Below are 21,425 nucleotides of genomic sequence, written 5' to 3' on the forward strand. Positions count from 1 at the left end.
TGTTACTGAGAATGAGAATTCAATGGACAACCTGGTGCCTAAATTACCGCCTAGGTTTTGTGAGCTTGGGTTACACTTAAAGATTCTACAAAGAGAATATTACATTACATTTTCTTTCTCTAGTTTCCAAATGCTGACATTGATATTACCAGCCAACTTAAAGATATCAATCATCAGAAAGCTTATTGACTGTTCAGAATAGTTCTATCAATATCTAATTTGCTGTCTGATCTAATGCACAGTCTGTGCGATGACAGTGCATTGACTTCATCTTTTAAATCGTAAGGCATCACTTTGCTACAAGATTCGCAAATGGTTCACATTGTGTGCTTGGCCCATATAGTCAGATAGATGACTTACTGCTCCCATGCTGATCGCTGTTCAAAAAAAGTAATGTCGTAACATATGTTTCAAGTACAAGTTACAGCAGTACTGAAGAAATACTTACACTGAGGCAATATTTTGCCTCCCAAGTTTTCAGATAGGATTTTGTAATGATTTTGCACTGCTCAACTCAAATGAAATGCATTGTTTTTTTCCTTGAATTAATTCAGTATGTTAAGTAACTAAAATTGATTTAGTTGCCTAATACATAGCAAAGCTAACCTAATACTGTAGTGACACAAGACACTAGTACAAATTCAGTTCATATCTTGACTTCAGTTCATGTGTGTTACTGTGAGAGCAGTATTTCCTTTTTGGTATATATGGCTTTGTAAGGATGTAATACAATAGAGCGGCCACAAGTTGGTTTGCAACTATCACTATCTCTCATGGAATGTTGAGAGTATTTTGCAATAATTCCAGGCAGGATTATGATTTGGGCAGCACATCTACACAAGAGTATTAGACCAAATCAAAATTCCTCATTTACTTGAGGATGAATGTGCTGGCCTACGTGGACAATGCACAGATTCAGTGGGCAGGAAAGAGTACAGAATAAGTAGAGACTTGGCTCCATCTCTGGAAATGGACTAGCCAGTCCACCTGAATTAACACGCTCCAAGTTCTGATGAGGTTAAAGATTGTGGGATTAGGTCATCATACTGAATCAAGCCCAGGTTAGGAGTGAGTTTTAAATGGATGCTCTGATAGTTACCCATCCAATGGCTTTAGTTCAGTTTCCAATGCTCTGGTGCTCACTTCAAAACTACTAAAACAATTTGCATCCTATAAAAAATGTCAAGCTATTTACCAAACAATTCCTCCCCGTCCCGAATTGGGGCAAAAAAACAGGATCTCAAATATTTTCAAAATCCAATGAGCCTAAAAAAGATTCAGTTTTAGTCAATTGAAACATTCCCCTTAAATAATTTTGAAATACTTTGTTTCAATTTTGACCTTTTCCACTAAAATTTAGTGCACGTTTACCTACATTCCAAAAGAAGATATTATTTCTACTAAGAAGTTCTGAAGCATTAAAGTTTGAAAATGTAAGAATGTAGTGTTTTAACAATTCAAAAATGTTTTACTCATTTTTTTCTAGTTGAGAGATTTGTCAAAATTGAGTCTCTTACACAAACAGTATTGATATTCATTCACAATTGTCACTTTTTCAAGAGAGAAAGATTCATTAACAATTCCAAACCATCTCTATTGAGCACCTGCTCTCTGAAAATCATGTCTCTTGACCACGCCATAGGCTGGGCATCCAAAAATAGAGACATTCAAAATCCTTAGCCATTTAAAAAAATGCCAACTAGAACTGAAAGAAAAAAGGGAAAGGGGAAAACAGACATACCCAAAAACACAGATGCCAGTTGCAATGTTTCATAGAATAAAATATTACACTCCTGACCAAATTACAGTAGAAGTCCAGGTAGTACAATGTACTGAATGGCATTATTGTAGTGTGGCACTATACTAAAACTTCCCATCAATCTATGGCCTAAGGAGAACGACACACAATATTCTTCATTTCTTTGGAACTAAAGATGGATGAAAGGACTAAAATTCTGATCTACATCTGCATTTGGATCACTTTCAAGTTCATTAGTTTATCACATCAGAGTTTTGTTTCAGTCCATTCGATAGATTGGGCTCGTGCAATATTTGGACCCAGATCTGGATTGTAGACATCTCTGAAATTTTTGAGATGCCTAATTATGATTCAGACTTGGAACACACTCTCCTTGAAACACTATCAATGAAACAGATATTTGCAATATCAGGGTTAAATGAGCAAAGAGATAATTATGTTGTCCTTATTTTTCTCTATCAGGAAAGGGGAAAAGAAGAAAAGGTATTTTTGGCACAGAGGAATTGAGATTGTTGAAATCCAGATGGGATAGGACGTATGAAAGTGCGGAGTGTTCTGCTGAGAGCCCATGTGCAGACTTGAAGAAGTTAACTCAATGATTCTCAAACTGTGTTGGATAGAACCAACTGGGTCAAGACCCAATTTTAATTGGTCACCAGGGTTGGCATTAGACTTGCTGGGGCCTAGGGACAAAGCTGAAGCCTGAGCCCCACCAAAATTCAGTGGCTTCAGCCCTGGATAGCACAGCTCAGGTTCAGGCCCCCTGCGGGATTGAAGCCCCCCCCCCACTTCACAGGGTGGAGAGGCTCAGGTTTTGGGCACCCCCGGGGACAGTGGGGTTTGGGCAGGCTCAGGCTTCCATCCGCCCTCCTAAGGTCATGTAATAATTTTCATTGTCAGAAGGGGGGTTGTGGTGTGATGAAGTTTCAGGATCTCTGCACTAACTTATTCCTGCAGTCATTTAGTGCTGAGAATGAATAGGGCCCTCTGTCAGTTGAGAACTGTTATCACCAGACACTGCATGCAGAAGCATACAGGTAATTAGGGCAGATGTGAATTTGTAGAAGTTGAGTGTTAAACCTGGCAACAAAGGAAGGCTATCTGAATTACTGCAGCCATAAAATGTTGTTATCATTTATTTATACAGAACCAGAAGTGTGCAAAATACTGCTTTGCTTCCGGAAGCTGCTGGCACAGAGTGGAAATGGCTCCATTTAAGCAATGTTTTATTCTAAATGAGGGAGTGCATTCAGCAAAAACTGCAGCATACATACAGGGGGGAAATTACAGAGTAGCTTTTGCTTAGCAGATGTGCATCTAACTTGCAGGAAAAATGTTTAAACAGATGGGCGTTGAAGTATTTGATTTATTCACTTGCATATTGATATGCTCATCTTCAGTAATAATTATTGTGGTTGGACACCCTAAGCACAATCTTTGCCCCATTGTACTTGGGCAGGCACATAGTAAGAGGCAGTCCATTTACCCATGGGTTTATAATTTTTATAGCACCATGAAGGTATAAAGGATTCCATTCCTTTGAGATCAGAGGCCTGCAGCTAGCTGCCTGGCTGCTTAGCCCTGCCTGCTGCACCTGAGAAGAGTTGAACTCAATTAACTGATCCTTGAGAGGTAGAAAGTAGACCTGGGAGATTCTAACTTTTCTCAGAACCCTGAAGAGCCAGAGGTTGTATTTTCAAAGGACTGTTTCTGGAATCACTGTAGAAAGGAATTGTCTACCAAAGAAACCAAGTGGACAGAAGAGAGGTTACTGAGGTGAGTGCTAGGAATTTGGGGTTGCTGAAGGTATGGTTGTGAGGCAGAGACTTGGGGAAGAGACAACTTAGATACATAGACTTTGAGGGAAATGCGTGTGATCTTTGATTTCTTCTGTTAAGGAGGAGTTAAAATAAATAACTAAGCCTGCTGAATAGTGGTAGAAATGTTGCCGTGTTAGTCTGGTGCAGCTGAAACAAAAACAGGACTGTGTAGCATTTTCCCTGTGTCCTTTTCATATGTGTTCATTTTTTTAATTGTATACTTTGGTATACAGGCAGTCCCCGGGTTACGTACAAGATAGGGACTGTAGGTTTGTTCTTAAGTTGAATCTGTATGTAAGTCGGAACTGGCGTCCAGATTCAGCCGCTGCTGAAACTGATCAGTTTCAACAGTGGCTGAATCTGGACGCCAGTTCTGACTTACATACAGATTCAACTTAAGAACCCCAGGCATCCCCAAGTCAGCTGCTGCTGAAACTGATCAGCGGCTGATTCCAGGAAGCCCGGGGTACGGGCTTCCTGTAGTGAGCCACTGGTCATTTTCAGCAGCTGCTGACTTGGGGACACCTGGGGCAGAGCAGCTGGGGTGCTGCTGGGTTGGTCCAGTGGCGCCCAGAGCGGCGCTACGGGACCAACCGGCAGCGCCCCAGCTGCTGTACCACAGGTGTCCGGAGCAAAGCCGCGGAGCACGGGGGCAGCGTGACAGCCCAGACGCGCCGTGGCTATCCTGCTGCCCTCGGGCTCCGTGGCTTTGCTCTGCTTTGCTCCCCGTCTCCCTGGTCTGCAGACCAGGGGGTCGGGGAGCAAAGTGGCAGAACACGCGGGCAGCGGGACAGCCCAGACGTACCGTGGCTATCCTGCTGCCCTCGGGCTCCGCGGCTTTGCTCTGCTCTGCTCCCCCTCCCCCTGGTCTGCAGACCAGGGGGAGGGGGAGCAGAGCAGAGCAGAACAGAGTGGCGGAACACGCGGCCAGCTGACAGCCCAGACGAGTCTGGGCTGTCAGCTGGCCGCGTGCTCCACTCTGCTCCCCCTCCCCCTGGTTTGCAGACCAGGGGGGGGGGGAGGGGGAGCAGAGCAGAGCAAAGCCGCGGAGCACGCAGCCAGCTGACAGCCCAGACGCCTCTGGGCTGTCAGCTGGCCACGTGATCCGCCGCTTTGCTTCCTCTCCCTAGTCTGCTGGAGACCAGGGAGAGGAAGGGCCCCGTTCGTAACTGCGGATCCGACGTAAGTCGGATCCGCGTAACTTGGGGACTGCCTGTATATGGTTGTGACAATTTTCTTCCACTATTTGATCTGAGGAAGTGGGTCTGGACCACGAAAGCTCATCACCTATTAAACCATCTTGTTAGTCTTTAAAGTGCTACACAGTCCTGTTTTTTGTTTAAGCCTGCTGAGAGCAGCTTTCCTCTGCTCTTTGAAGAGTGCTCAAATGGAATTAACCTGGGCTGAGAGCAGGCTCACCAAGAGACTCTTTCCTTTAAAAGCTCTATGTGGTTGACCCTCCTGGCTTACCACCACTAGATGGAATTCACCATTTCCTTTTATTGAACCTACTACTAAATGAAGGAAGAATGTCATGATGATGACACAATATAGGCCACTGCATGATGCTGCTGTTACATTAATTGTGGTATAAAATAAAGAAAATCACTCCCAAACACACACAGTAAAACAAATATTTTAGCTGAAATGGTTTGTTCTTTTTTTCAGTATGTTGCAAAAACAAACAAACAAAAAAATCACGACGTTGTTTGAGTGCTTTGACTTTTTTCCCTTAGTTACATTATGCCTTCCCCCCTCAAAAAAACCTTCCTAAAGCATAGAATGACTTAATTGAAGAACTCCAAAATAACAACTGAGATGTATGTGGCATGTCTGTCTATATGCACCTATACCCACTTATATCTGCTACCATACAAGAAAAGCATGATGAAATGTCATCATTACTAAGTTTGCAAAATTAAGCACACAACTTAGAAAATGTAGGACTGGAGAGGATCTACATAATGTTCCACAGTATAAAGAAGTCCACATCATATATGAGTCTCTCTCAGTGTGTGCATGGGTGTATATATTTGTGTGGGGTGTGATTATATGTACGTATATATGATTGAGAGATGGATTAGTAAACCAAGGATAGGTGAGGTGGTCAAAAATGCACGACAAATTAACTTACCACAAGGAATTCATCATTATATGTAAAGTATATGTACAAATTGCACTTTACATATGTGCCCAGCAAGTAGTACTAAGATCATGTGTATCTCTTACGATGTTCATTAAAGGAGACAGGACACCCCATGTGCAATCTAAATGTTGGGATTATGTGACTTTTCATTGTTCAGACATACAACCTTATTATTTTTAGTATCTTTAATACAGTCTGTCTATGTCTATGTCCATGCCTATACTCAACATTATCTATAATATGGAATATATAAAGACTAATTTAAAGAGGGAAAGGTAAGATATTATGGCTTCAAGTGAGGAATAAGCTTCACTAAAAGACGAACTCTTAAACTACAGACATTTGGAGAGTGGTTTTTTTTCCATGCTAATGTTGCTGGTAATAAAAACTAAGGAAGAAAACAGAAAATATTATTATACCATCACTCTTGCAATGTTATGGTTGAGAAGGTATTTTCATTATAACTCTGATGTAGATAGCCAGGCACAGCAGGATGCTCATTATATATATCATGTAGGTGCACAAGAGGTGAGGGAAGACACAAATTCTATCCCTTTGCTTCACTCATGCAAAGACTGGGTAGAGCCTCCATCCAGCCTCAGCACTGCCTTGAATTCAGGCACTGATCCTCTTAGAACTCTTGAGGTGAAAACCACCCCAAAAGTGGTAGAGAGGAAGAGAAACTATGGCTCTTTCCCAGTAGAGCTGGCCCAGTTTGTAGTGCAGTGTGTACTAAGGAGTGATACAACAGGCACACTGCCGATGTGCTGAAAAGCACCACCCAGGATCATGCTCTCATTGTACAACTGCCGTAGTTGAGCCTGAAGTGTTTAGTACTGCACAGACTGCTATTGTCAATAACATACTAAGGTGTGGCGCTCCAGATCCAAATGCCCACATTCCAGGTGGGGCAGTGAATCACAGCAGTAGAGCCATTTGTTTGTTTGTGGAGTCAGTTTAGGATCCGTTTCGTTTTCTTTGCAACAAATGACTGACTTGGTATTCAACCAGGTCAGGGTAAAATATTTTTAAAAGTTCACTGGTAGGAGGCTTTGTGCAGCAGATAGTTTTATTGATCTGAAATTAATTTGTGTCTTTTTACCTTCCTTATTTTCCCATCTCTCTCTGCCCCTCCAAAAAAAATCCAAGTAACTAAAACTAAAAACCCACAGGCTACGTCTAGACTGGCATGATTTTCCGCAAATGCTTTTAACAGAAAAGTATTCCGTTAAAAGCATTTGTGGAAAAGAGTGTCTAGATTGGCACGGACGCTTTTCCGCAAAAGCACTTTTTGCGGAAAAGCGTCTGTGCCAATCTAGACACGCTTTTGCGCAAAACAAATCTGAGCTGTCTACACTGGCCCTTTTGCGCAAAAGGACTTTTGCCCGAACGGGAGCAGCATAGTATTTCCGCAAGAAGCACTGATTTCTTACATGAGATCATCAGTGTTCTTGCGGAAATTCAAGCGGCCAGTGTAGACAGCTGGCAAGTTTTTCTGCAAAAGCACCTGCTTTTGCGGAAAAACTTACCAGTCTAGACACAGCCACAGTGTTTCTTTTTTTAAATGTTTGTCTATCATGTGGAAACTCTAAGACTAGGAAATATAGCTATCTAGTCAGGCCCAGTCCAGCTTCCACTGAAGTCCCACTGATTTCAGCCAAATGTAAGAGGATTGTTAGCCCCTTAATAAAACTCAGTGGGAGTTTTTGGTTGGCCAGCTCCCAGTACCAAAAGGGGAAGGGTCCATGAGAAATCAGTCCCTGAGACTGACAGTCCCCGGGGACAATGGGAAGAGGCCAACACTCCAGCTCAGCCTGATTGACAGGTTGAACAGACCAATGAGGGAATTATGAGGCTCCATGTGAGCTGTGATTTTTCTGGGTCTGTGTCAAAGGAGGAGCGAGCTAAGAAGAGCAGCAAGAAGAGCAAGCTGTGCTGAGGAGCAGATCTGCAGTGACCAGAGCCAAAGGGGTCAGAGAAGCAACACAAGGAGCTGGAGGCTGCAAAGCGGCATAGTCTGGAGCTGGGTGGTAAGCAGCTGGGACCAGCAAAAGGGGGGAAGAGGCTCTGGGCAGGGAGATGCCACCAGCCAAGAGGCCCTGCAGGCCAGTCTTGGAGAGGGATTGTAACTCCAACTGGGAGAGAGGTCCTGCCACCTAGAGCCTGAAATTGTGTGGTCACTGCCAGAGCAAGCGTGTCCAACCTGCAGTCCCCCCTGCAGCACAGCGGGGGCCTGAGAGCGCGCCCTGGGATCTATAAGGAACAGACTGTGAATTGTCCTTACACTCTGCAAACTGCTGTTTGTGATGTCCCCGTGCTATAGAGCGGTGCTGTGTGTTCTCTTCTAACCTTTCTCATTTTTTCTTATGCTTTTCTTTTTAATCAGTTGCTGTTCAATAAATTGTATTCACTTTGAACTGTATGTAATGATCAGTGGGTCAAGATGGCATCCAGTGTAAAGAGAGCACCCCAGAGTGGGGACACCCTAGCCCCTGCCCTAAGTGACTACAAGGTCGGGGATTATGCCCCAGAAAACCTGGGCCCAGCCTTGTTATGATTTCGAGGACTTTGCTACTCAGGAGAGTGGAAGGGGAGCCCCCAGGGCCAGGGAGGCCTTTGGGTAAAAGGAGTGGGAGTGGGGACTCAAGTCCTTTCACTGGTCCATTTCACCGAGGTAGTATTGAAGCCAAGGAAGTTCCCCACGATAGCAGGACCATTCCCTCGCTTACCCGAAGTTGGATCATGTCACTAGAGACCTTTTAAAAGGCGAGCAACTGAACACACCATCTCAGAGGCAGCATTATAAACCCACTTCTGCATAGCCTGTTGCATGGTTGTTGCTTTATGGACTTGTTCTTGTGAAAAGTTAGAGATTTTTACAGGAGCTAAATGTCCATGAGTTAGGTGCATGAGTTCATGAGTTGCTCAGGATCTTACAGTCTGAGCCCTGAATCAGCCAGCCACTGAATAGATAATAGAAGTGCAATTTGAACCAGTTGCAAGAGACACATGTTTGCAAGATGTATCACATTCAGAAGAAAAAAGCTCTAACATATAAAGGTTTTAAGGATTTTATGGTCTGATCCTGTACCACTGAAATCAATGGGAAATTGACTATTGACTTCAACAGGAGCAGGGACTTTCAATCCAATGCCATGCCTATCATTTTATCATTTATTTTAGAATAATTTCTTGTGGATCTCTGTACTCATGCACATGCATATCATTCCTCCATCTGCTTCTTTAGGATGTCAGCATTAATAATTTGGTAATGCAGCCTCTCTTTCCATTCATTTGTGCTATGTAGATGGAATAAACAGATTCAGAAGCCTGGGTGCAATATAGTTGTATTCAGTTGTACGTGGCGCCTTGGGGATTATTCTAACAAAGATAATTGGATTAGAAATGACTGAACTGAAAGGAAGAGAAGGTAGGGGTGGTGGGGATTGAATCATTTTGAGCCCTGCAGCATTTTGGAAAGACTTAACCCTAACAGCTGAAGTGAAGATGATAAATCACATGTCAGTTCTGACCAATCAAGCAATGAAATGGCAATGGCAGCAAAGTGTTTTCTAGTGTGTCACTTTTTTTTAAACATGCCTTGTGATATAATTTCATAAGTACAGCTGATGTCGCTTTGGGGGTTGCAGGACTCGTTACAGGCGCTGTTTTTCTCAATACTTCACTAATTACACACACAGCTTCTTCAGAGGGGGAAAAACCCATGATCAAACAAACCACACCTTTAAAGACACTGTTTTTCTCTGTAGAGGGTGTGTGTGTGTGTGTGTGTGTGTGTAAGAGAAATCAATTACTTCCATTGTCTTGGTGGCCTTATTCACTGCTGTACAACCCGCTCCCTCCACAAGTTCAATTAAAAGGTCAATCATATTTTTAGGTAGATGCTTACGTGAAACCCTATTGTTGAGCAAGGGCAAACACAGCAATCAATGTTTTTTTCATTCTGCTGCTGTGTGAACATCCAATGACAATGATTAAAATAGAATGATTAGAAAATCCCCATTTTAATTTTACAATTAAAAAAAGCAAATTTATTTTTCTGATTTAGGTTAATAAGACTGTGGTGATAAGCTAACACTGAAAGTTGTTGAAACTTTTTAAATTCTGATGCATTGAAGTCAGTGGCTAAACCTCCATTAACTTACAGAACTACAATGAGGCCAGCACTGAATACGTCTGAAAAGCCCACCCCTAAAAGTATGAGTGTAAGAGGTCCAGATTCGTATGTCAAGCAATCACCTGTTTTATTGTGCCCTCTGTCACCTTTACAAACCCCAACAGTACATGTTCCTTACGGTCACGCTGGACAATAACGCCCCATAGACACTCACGTGGGCTGGGGCACCATTGTGCGATCTCCGACGGTGGAGTAGGGGGACCCGGGCCCGGCCACTTTCCCGAGTCCCGGCCCAGGGCTCTAAGGTAGGGAGCCTAGCTCCCTAACCTAGCAAATGGGGGAGATGCCCCTAAACACGTTTGCTCATGGGCTCCGCAACCCCACCCAGGTCCACTTCCTACCTCTGCTGTCCGAATTTTCTCTCTCTCTGGAGAGGGGGGTGGTGTGCTTGCCCAACCCTGGTGCCCCCCTCCTCCTGCTGTCCCCCCCTTTTACTTTCGGTGTCCGCCTTTTCTTCCCCTCTCTAGCGCTCGATGGGTGACGTCATGCCGACCTCTGCATCCACCCTCCCCCCTTCCTCGCTCCCCGGCACTGGTTCGACATCACGCCGTCTCGGCATGTGACATCTTCCCCTGGTGCCATGTTCATGACCGTTCTCAGGGCTTTCTCTCCAAGCGCAGCCCCTCCCCCTTCCATGAGCAGGGCTTCTAGATCTGGACCTGCCACTTCCCGGTCATGGCGGGTGTTGGCCAGCCTCAGCTTCTGGAACTCCCCCGGCCCCGGGTAAGAGCAGGATTGCTTCACCCCGCCACACTGAGAATAACAAAGAGACTGAGAAAAATCAGATTAATGAATGGAGGAGGTCTTCACATAGATGGCATGTGGGATTTTGGTGACCCACTGAGGGAAAATGTGCAGCCCATCATGTAACAATAGCCAGGCTCCCTAGTAACCTGAGCCTGGGTGGGATGTGTGTCCAGGTGACACCTTGGAACCCGGAAAGTGGGCAAAGGGACAGGTGGGGCAGCCTACAGGCAGAGACTAGTTTGGGAGTGTGTGGGGCTCTCAAGGGGTTTGGAGCAGGATGGGGGCCCAGAGTCCTTTCTCCCCAAGATGGGTTGTACTGTTTCCTCCTGGTTCCTGTGGTAACAACAAGATTATGCTACACTGTATCCCTGTGAACCAATAACCCTTCTGTTCTACCTACTGGCTGAGAGTCACATCTGGCTGCGGATGGGGATGCAGGGTCTGGTGGCTCCCCCCACTTCGGTGACTGCTGGAGAAGAACGGTATTCAGCATAATTGGTTCGCTTTAGGGCAAACTCTCTGTCTTTGAGAGGAGATGGCTTTACAGGGCTGTTTTTCACCGCAGTTTGTCATCCTTGCTTCACTATTGTGAATCATATGGTGCATTCTGTCTTCCCTTTCCTGGCTATAGTTGAACTTGAGGGAGGGGAAGTAGCGTACATGTAGGTAGAAATAGTTGAAGCGCCAGCATTTCATATGTCCCAGAATGGAGGGAGACATTGAAGATAGGGCAAGGCCATAATTATTTGAGCCTTATATGGGGATTTTCTGTCCACTTCCCCATGAAGTGGATGAAGCAAGAGCAGAGGTAGCTCTTGCCCTCTGGCTTCAATATCAGATGTAGACCTGCTTCACTGTTGGTCACCTTCTAAGAAGGATTTTTCAGAGTGGGGATCCCTTTTGTGCATACAGTTACTAGATTTGTGTGTGTCTGTGTGCGTGTTAAGAACAATGATCTACCTCTAATGGTTTATTGCTGAATGTATAGCATGTTTTTTTCAGTTCCCTATAATAAGCATCTAGAACTTTAACAATGTACACACAAAATATTTAATACCACTTAGTGGGGCAATACAGCCTCCGCTAGATTCCAGCTTCAACTCGTATTACTGATGATGAAAATTATATGTATACCCCATTGGTAAAGTGATACACCATGTGGTAGTCATGGACTTCAGACACACAACATGGGTACATATCCAGTTTTCAGTCACCTCTGCAAGGGATTGGGGAGAACATATGTTTGGATCCAGGGTTCTGCTTTAGCCCACTATAAAGGTTTCAGGTAAGAGCTTACTGTTAATTTTGGATCTGGATTCCGGTTGAGATTTCCAACACTTGATAGTTCCTGGGCGTTTGTCACAGACCCACGTCTGGAATATGCACAAGTCTTTACTGTAAACTAGATTAGGAATATGTAACACGTTATTTTTCAAAGAAGAGAACTACTACAAAAGCCCATTTTTCTATATACAGTTCATATTATTTTGCTAGATACAGTACATGTAATTTTACAACCCCCTCTCTAACGGCACACCTTTACTGCTGATTTACAGAAATGCCTTTATGTTCAAAATGAAATATGGACAAATCCATACCATGTTACTGAAAGTCACATCTGGTTGACCAAGTCTGACCAAATAAAAAAATAATTAAATTCCCTGCCCTAGAGAGTGTTAATCAAGTGGGAGGCTATTATGTTTTGCAGCACATTACACTCAGAGAAAAGGCTTGGTACTAAAATCTAAGATTCTTTAATTAAAGTAGGAGTAAAGTGCAAATTTATTTTGTACCTTAAAACCACTGACATCCTTTGAGTTGGTGGCCTGTATCAATGATTGTTTGCTTCCAGCTGGCACCTATAATTACTGTATTTCCAGCTAACTATGTTTCCAGATTTATTTAGCAAGTGTCGTCTCCCGGGATGACATTCAGTTGTCAGTAAAGACATTTCCTTTGTTGCTATATTGTTACTTTCTACAGGTTTTTTTTAAGACATCTACCAGTACAATAGCTTGAGCCAAACACAAGCGAAATCCTTGCAATATGCTCTTGTACCCATTCAACCATTTAAGCTTTTTAAAAATTAAAGCAATTTCCTTGTTTAGAGTGAGAACAACAGATCTTCAAAATGTGTGCTGCATGCTGCCTGTTAACCTATGACATACTGTACAGATTGCGCCACAGTTGCAATCTGTACAGTATGAATCTCTTGCTGGAAGTCAGTTGTTTTTGCTTTACATAATATGGAGACATTCCTAGCGGAGCAACTCTCTTCATAATTTTGGAAAACGCCACTCTTTAATCAACATGATGAATTCTTTACATTAACTTGCCCCATGGACTGTAAAAGTATCACATGTCTAATATTGTGTGCATGCCAAGTTAGTAATTATGAGAAACTATTTGAATGTTTTTTTCCCCAGATAGTCATATTGTTAACATATGTTGACAATATAAACACAAATGGTGTGCAAATAATACCGGGTCCATGTAGACATGGCTTGTGACCAGTGCGTATGAGGCAACTGGTATTTTAAATGTTGGTTTTCAATTGGGTGTGAGAGGTAAAGTGTGGTCTATGGGGAACCTAGGGCCAATTCTTACTCTGCCATAGCTAGCCCTGTGCTAGTCAGATTCTCAAAGGTATTTAGGTAACTAACTCCCACTGAAATTTTATATCTTTGAGGATCTGGGCCTTAGTTTTTCTGTGTTTCAGCTTCTCACCTATAAAATGGGGGATAATATGTCCCCACCTCAAGGAATGTTGTGACAACAAAGCCATTAAAGATTGTGAGGAGCTCAAATGTTATGGTAATAGAGGATATATCAATACCTCAGGTATCTCATTATGATTTTTCAAAGCTATAATACTTGGTCCATGTTTATTCACCTAACAAAATGACCTTATTTTCAAAATCCTTTCTCCTAATGTCCATTTATAAAGTTTAGTGGTATCTCATCATTCACAGTTAAAGAAACATTTATATTGTAGGAACTGTGCTGAGCTACTAACCTATACTAAACTCTATCAAATGATAAGGCAGGCACACTATGAAGTCTTTTGTGACTTGGGCCAACTGCTAACTATTTTCAGCATACTTAAGAGGATGGGGATTTTCAAATATTCACATACAATAGAAGACCTGTTTACAAGGTTGCTTTTTAAGACGTTTTGAACATGAAGTCACTCACACCCCAGTTTAGCACTTTACAAATCTTCAGAGCCCACTGGCCCAATTTAAGGAAATATGGATCAAATCCAGATTATAGCGCCGAAGCAAAACTTTAGGGCCAGGAAACTAATTCTGGAGGTTCCCTCCCACCCAGTGGAAGAGACTTGGAATTAGAACACTCAGATCAGCACAGTAGGAGCAACAATAAAAGTTAGTGTATTTCAATGGAACAGAGAAAAGTAACAATAGGGAGACCTGGAAAGCATTAAGTGATGAGATGTGTTCAACTACTTTAGTCCAATGGCTAAAGAAAGTAAAGAGGGAGCTCAGGTGTCAATGGGCCCCTGCTTTCAGATTTTGGTGAAACACCTAAGGGCATGTCAACATAGTGCTTTAGTCCACACCAGCTGGTGTGCAAATTCTAATGTGCACTAGTGAGTTGTGCATTGTCCTGTTTGGATCTTTTTGGTGCATGTTAAGTTCCCCACTGTATGTACTGTCCTTTCAAACTCTTAGGCTGGCTTTAGCTTAAATTGTTGAGTGTTCATGTTTTTTTGGAAAAAATGATTTTCTTGTTTTACGCATTATTAGGTGAAGGCTTGCTTGCATGCTGCCAGTAAATTAATTAATTGCTCAGTAATATAAATATTCTCTACTCAAATGGCTTCTTACATTGCTAATTAGTTTAGCATCAAATGACCTTACTATATTTGTACATAACAATATCAGGCTTTCATTCAGAGACAAAAGAGTTGCAAATATCCCTATTAAACAGTTGAGAAACAACAAAGGTTTTCACGTTTAAATAGAAACATGAGTTGGGAACTAATCAATAATGTCTGTAAAGTGTTTCCCACCATAAATGTTAAAAGCATCAAGATGTCTGTATTTACAACAAAAAACAGTTTCAGTAAGTATTTCTCTAATCTTTTTTGTGTGAGGTTTAAACTTACTTTCTTTTCAAATAAATTTGTGGTGCGGGTGCAAGGAGAAGGGAGTTAGAATAGATTCCCTTGACCTCTAGATTTATTGCTCTGATAACATAACCCTCCATTCCTCTAAAAATCCTATTTTCTCCTAAAAGTGTTCACATATTTTCTGCTGCTTTGCTTGCTTTTGGGAGCTGGAAGGAGAAATCTTTTGGAATTTTTTTATTAGCATTAACATTCTGTAACATAATTAGCTAAATATGTATATTATAGCTCCAAGCGTCCTCTTGTTAATATTTAGTAAAAGTGCAAGTTTGTAAATGCTTAGAAACATCCATTACTTTTGCACCGGTATAGAGATCTCTCTCCCACACTTTCCCACTGTTGAAATCTTCCTGTCACTAATATCTAAGGGTATGTCTACACTACCCCGCTAGTTCAAACTAGCGGAGTAATGTAGGCATACCGCACTTGCAAATGATGCCCGGGATTTGAATTTCCCATGCTTCATTTGCATAAGCGGGGAGCCGCCATTTTTAAAACCCCGCTCGTTCGAACCCCCGGGCAGCGCGGCTACACGGGGCACGAACTAGGTAGTTTGAACTAGGCTTCCTAGTTCGAACTACCATTACTCCTCATGAAAACTAGGAAGCCTAGTTCGAACTACCTAGTTCGTGCCCCACGCTGCACGGGGTTCGAACGAGCGGGGTTTTAAAAATGGCGGCACCCCACTTATGCAAATGAAGCCCGGGAAATTCAAATCCCGGGCTTCATTTGCAAGTGCGGTATGCCTACATTACCCTCCTAGTTCGAACTAGCGGGGTAGTGTAGACATACCCTAGGTGACAAATCCTCTCTGAATTTCCCTGCTGAACATTATTATTGGGTATGAATACATCTCAAGTTTTGTATTCATCTCAAGTTTTGTGATAGAACAGCACACCATACAGAAAAATCATCCCTTAAATATGTTTATAACTACTTTACCTTTCCCCAATATTTCACGTAGTGCAAGTTTACCCTTTCATAGGATTTTTTCCCCCTGCATGCATTTTTCTAGGGCTGGTCCTTGAGAAGAGCAGAGAAGAGCAACTGTAGTTAAGTGACCACTTTATGGGCTGCTTTCTCCTACCATCTCTCTCTGTTCTCCATCTGATAAAGTACTTTTAATTGCGATGATTTCATGCCCCCCTCCCCTTTCCCAAGTTTTCCCCTTTCTTATTGCTGCCAGCTAAACAAAGAGAAAACTTACCTTATGTTTTAGTAGATAAGTAGGTAAGTGTTTTTGAAACTGGAGCTAAATGATCTTTTCATGGAAATAATAATGCTTACCGTTTTTATCACACTTAAAGCACTATATAGATATCAACTAATTACACCTCTCAGGCACCCTTTCAAGAAGGTGGGTGTGAGCTAAAGAGCCTGCCAGTGCCGGAGGGCACCACGCTTACTGGTAATTTGTATTAAATTACACTCAATTGTCAGGCCATTTGAATCCCAACTTTCTGACCTTTTTAATCTATATGTAAAAGGTGTTATGTAACATATCACTGGAAAACTAATGTACTGATCCTTGTTCTTGCATGATGTATGTATGACGTGTGTACTGAGAGTTATAGATATATGTGGGAGGGACTAACATGTTTAAATCAGACACATCTGGGTGAGTTGGTAAACAGCTCTGTCCTAGACAAGAGTGACCAGCTGGATTGTCAAGCCGAGTAAGAAAAGGTCTATTAACATATTAGGTAAACAAAATGGGAGAAAAGATGACTTCCTGCAGGGAAGAGAAACTTTATCAGAACATAAAGACAAGAGACTTGAACCTCAAGTCATAAGTAATTGAATCAATTGAATTGAATCAATTCAATATCATATATTACTGAGGTGTTATATAAAGGTTTTATGAAAATATCTGGCAAGAGTGCGAAGCATATGCACCCAACATTACATAAGGAATTATGATTACTCACTGATATTAGGCTTTACATTCTGTGCCCATCAAAAGGAGAAATACCTCTCTCTCAGACAGGAAAGACCGTCACAACTACTATGTGTTTTCCAAGTAAACTAATCATGCTTGAATCAAAACAATAGAAGTCCATTACAAGCGGACGGGAAGCCCATAAAAAGGGCAGAACAGCATGAAGTCATCCTACCACTTGAAACAAGGTAATGGAACTTTGGTAAATGTAAGCTAAGACAGAACCCATCTTTGGCATCCATCGCTAGACAGACACAAGTTGCCAGAACTCTTGAAAGCTGAAAAAGCTGGGCACTTCCACCACAAAGGGTGTAGTTCAAGCCTCTGGAGACTGAACATAGGGGAGCTGCTTAGACAAAGATTTTTCATCTGAGAAGATAAGGGAAGCCAGCAGTTTATCCTTCTGTGGAAGGCCCTGTTATAGGAAAAGTCAGCCATGGCTGGGCAGAGAATTTCCTCAGCAATCAGGCAATCTCAAACAAAGCCAATACTTTCCTAGGTTATTTTAGAGCTTTTAAGGTACATGTTTTTGCTTTTATTTTCTTTATAACCCTGTCAGGACTGAGCCCCACTCTGGCACTCCGAGTGCAGAAGGTGGGGGCCTGCAAAGACTTTTAATATACTTTGCCACTCAGGTACTGATTACAAAAACTTCCCCCATAATCACAAATACACAGATTTTGGGGGGGGGGGGGTTGCTGCCACCATCAAGTGACTTTTTTTATCCCTAAAACCAGGGGCAAACACTTGAATTCTCCCCCAGGGGCACGTCAAGCTCTTTTGCGACAAGAGAGCTGGAAAGAACAAACAAACAAGCTGCAGTCTCTGGTAGCTGACCTCTCAGTCTGAGGCATGCAGACACACAGACAGACCTCCTGCACCTTCCGGAACACAAGAATCAAACCATCACCTTAAAAAGTGATTTTTAGTACAAAACAAAAGATATACTTGATTGCTAGATGTTATAGAGCAACCAAGGAAAACAAATTGAAATACAGAGAAAATCTCTGGAAACAATGTTTAGATGGTAAATGGGAAGGGAGGCATAGATTCACACAGAGCAGTTCAAACCAAACCACCAAATAAAGAAAATACCAGATTGTGACTAGATTCTCTTTCTCTTTACTAACTTCCAATCTTTTCTTGGTTCAATTCACTTCCATGCCCTGAATTCCTTGGAAGCATTGTAGTCCTGCCTGGGTTTAAATCATTCTATGTCTCTCAACTCCTGGTTTAATTCTCCCACACAAAGAAAGCAGGCAAGGTACCTTATACTATTCAAATTTCAGCATTTTATTCCTATTGGTCCTCTTGGACTCTGGCCAACACCCTTACTAGCGACCTGAGTTTAATCCCTTAGTCGCTGGGTGCTGGTCAGCACTCCTCCTGTCCATTTCAAACCCTTTCTAACTTCATTCCTTTCATTTGGCATCATTTAATCTTATTTTCCAGGGTTCATAAATTCATCCAGTTTTTACTATAAACGACTTTAGTGCTGTTTGAGGGGAAGAGTTTGCTTACCCTAGTTAATAAGCTGTAATATGCTTTGCTCTCTTCAAATGAGTCATTAATCTTATTATCTGAGTGATCCAAGAATGGACTGGACAATTCAGGACACATTCTCTTTTAGGGAAATTTTGGGACTGGGAGTGTGGGGTTACCTTGCTAGTTGTAACCAAGGCTGATGGAAGCCAGAATAGGACTTTGGTAATGTGGACAGGCTGTTCGGCTCAAAGGTGCTGAACAAGGGCTGTCTAGCACACAGGCACTCTAGGAGTATGTTTACACTACCCCACTAGTTCGAACTAGCGGGGTAATGTAGGCATACCGCAATTGCAAATGAAGCCCGGGATTTGAATTTCCCGGGCTTCATTTGCAAGTGCGGTATGCCTACATTACCCTCCTAGTGCGAACTAGGAGGGTAGTGTAGACATACCCTTTGTGAATTGTGACTGCTCCCTGGATCCACCTCCAGCCCTTCAGAAAGTTCATGAAGATAACAATTCATATTGAAGAATCAGGGGACTCCCTTTCCACTACCTACACCCACATGCAAGTGGACTTTCCTCTTCTTTGCTTGAAGAGAAATGATCTTGAACTAACAGGATTTCCTTGTGGTATTAAAAGGAATCAATGACTTAAAAATGAAATAGGAATTTTTTTTATTGATTGATTTTTTTGGGGGGGTGGTGTACATTTTTAGGCAATTTTATTCTAGTTGTCTGATCCAGTAAAGCACTTGGGTGTGGATGTAACACAAAGCACATGTGTAGAGTCCTCTGAAATAATTTAATTCTAATGATGTGCTTAAAAACACACACAAGTACTTTGCTGGTTTGGGTCAAGAAGGAGGGTTCATATTCTTCCTATTGGACTGCTTTCTATTTTTTTTCAGCCTATATATTTAGAAGCACTTGTGCAAAAGTGTGTGCATGCAGTTTGAGTAAGCATGTCAGGCACTGTGCAAATGCAACGCAGCTGCATGAAAGTCTGGGGTAGGTGTGTACCCCCATGTACTCTTGTGTGCCAGTCCCCACCTTGTGCTGAATCTTTCAGAGTTAGATCTTTCCCTCATAAAATGTGCTTATTAACAGCTTTAAAAGGCAATGTATTACCTTGCTGAAAGGCAATTTCAACAGTATTATTAAATAGCATCAGACAAGCTCTGTTAATTTTTCTCACTCTGGAAAAGCCTAGCTTGTATGTTGACTTGAGTTTATTAAATTTCATGAGCAGAAAGACTCAGCCATTCATTGTACATATATCCTTACAGACATATGCCCGGGGATCTCATTGTAAGTATTTTGGTAATCTCCCTGCTTGCATCTCACCTTTCAAGTCATTTTGTAAAGCTATGAAGTCCTGGTATTTTGATCTGGAATTTGCTGGAATAAATCTTCTATTTGACTATGGCTTTTTTTTTCTTCATAGAGTAGTCCAAGAACAAGCCAATGTCCTGGATTTCAAGGTCAGTGTAGTGGTGACAACGTATTACTTTGGGCTGGTGAATCCTTTCAGCTTCTGAAATGTTAAAACTGTGTTCTAATGTTCCTGAAATAACGACATTGTTTTAGCAAGTCCAGTCTAAAAGCCATCTGGTTTATTTGAATCAGCCTGTGTCCATGGCAACATGGTTCTTTTACTAAACTGGTATTGGATTCCAATTGCCTGACTATTTCTTTGCAAAACTAGGGTTTCTTGCAATTTTGTGAAAAATTGTTGCCACTTCTCAGCCATGTGTTCACCCTGATATTGCTCATTGTCACTTTACTATCTCCTGCCTCCCCAACACTGATTATCTGTTTACCCAACAATTCAACTCCACGGTCAAATCAATTTATGTGTTTTCCCCTGCACTGTAGTTTAATTAGAAACAAGGCTTTATGTTAGCTTGCTGCTGATAGAGGTACAGGGGAGAAGGTTTATGGGAACCTGTCCACATTATTTATGTAATGTTTCAGTATTACCAAGCAGCTGATGACACATCAGTCATCAATCCAAATCCATGTCCAGAGAGACACTAAAACTTTAGTGCTTAACAGAGCTCGAAATACCCACCTGTCCCTCTAGCTATCCTGCAATTAGAAATTGAGAGAAAACAAACTATTCTGCAGAAGCTGTGAATCCAGTATTATCCTTCACATTTCATAATGGGTTCTGGTGCCAACTCTGTTGTTGCTGATATTACTGGTCCTTAGGATTCATCAGTTCAGTAGGGCAGAGTTGAGAAAGCACAGGAAAACAGGCACTAGAGTTATTGACTATGGAGGGACAGTCGTATTTACATGCAATACATGATTTCTGTGGAAAAAGAAAATGAAGTATACATGTTCCCAAAAGGCATGTATTTTTGTTTTAGAGTTTATATATGAACTTTTGCTAGTGTGTAAGACACATTTCTATTGGGGTTTGGTTTGATTTTTTTGTTTAAATGACGGTTTTACTATCCGTAAAAATGAATGTTATGAATGAAGTAGTAGCACTTTAAAATAATATTCTTTTCTTTTTCAGGTCTTATTTAACCCATTCTTTCCCCATCATGGTACCTGAAAGTCTTATTAAGTAATCGTCTGGCTTCAGTCATAAATGGCTTTAATTTTCATTATAAACTTCATTACGGTGAAGTATAATAAACAATATTGTGGATATATTGCACTACATGGTATTAACATGGGAATCAAATTGTATTTCATAATATTTAGTTATAGTCAAGTATGTCTTTCATCTTCAAACCTTTTTAATCTGTTCCCTGTGAACTAGTTTGTTTTTAGACTTAAAAAGGGATAATGTTCATAGAAAATAGAGGGGTAGGTGGAAGAAATGACTTTACCAATGCCAAAAAGGAAATCTATTTCAGCTCTAACATAAGAACTAAAATTAGCCTAGTTCCTAAACTTGTACTCCTGTAATAGTTTAAGTCTCCAGTCCAGTAAAGCACTCAAGTTTGTACTTGAAGCTGAGGCATGTGAATTGTGTAGCTGCAATTGGTGTAAATGCACCAAATTTCAAAATAGATTCAAGACAAGATACGCAATTTGCATAGCTCAAATTGCGTATCTTATTTCGAGTTTAGGGTGCTGTGGAAACGCACTCTTCATGTGCTGTACCTGGTACTAACCCTAGAACACCAAGAATGGACCAGGAATAGGCAGAGTTGGAGGGCAGG

The 21,425-nt window shown here is 41.8% G+C and overlaps 1 long non-coding RNA gene across 3 annotated transcripts in view; it reads left to right on the forward strand.

Moving 5' to 3' along the window:
• LOC142829538 (uncharacterized) overlaps window positions 1–21,425 on the forward strand; it is a 115,417-nt gene that overhangs the window by 53,251 nt on the left and 40,741 nt on the right. For all 3 annotated transcript variants that reach the window (XR_012904032.1, XR_012904033.1, XR_012904031.1), the window contains exon 2: window positions 19,691–19,727. This is a non-coding gene — a long non-coding RNA (uncharacterized LOC142829538). The remainder of the gene's footprint in view (window positions 1–19,690; window positions 19,728–21,425) is intronic.

This window comes from Pelodiscus sinensis, chromosome 5, assembly GCF_049634645.1.
Source record: "Pelodiscus sinensis isolate JC-2024 chromosome 5, ASM4963464v1, whole genome shotgun sequence".
NCBI classification, from domain to species: domain Eukaryota; kingdom Metazoa; phylum Chordata; order Testudines; family Trionychidae; genus Pelodiscus; species Pelodiscus sinensis.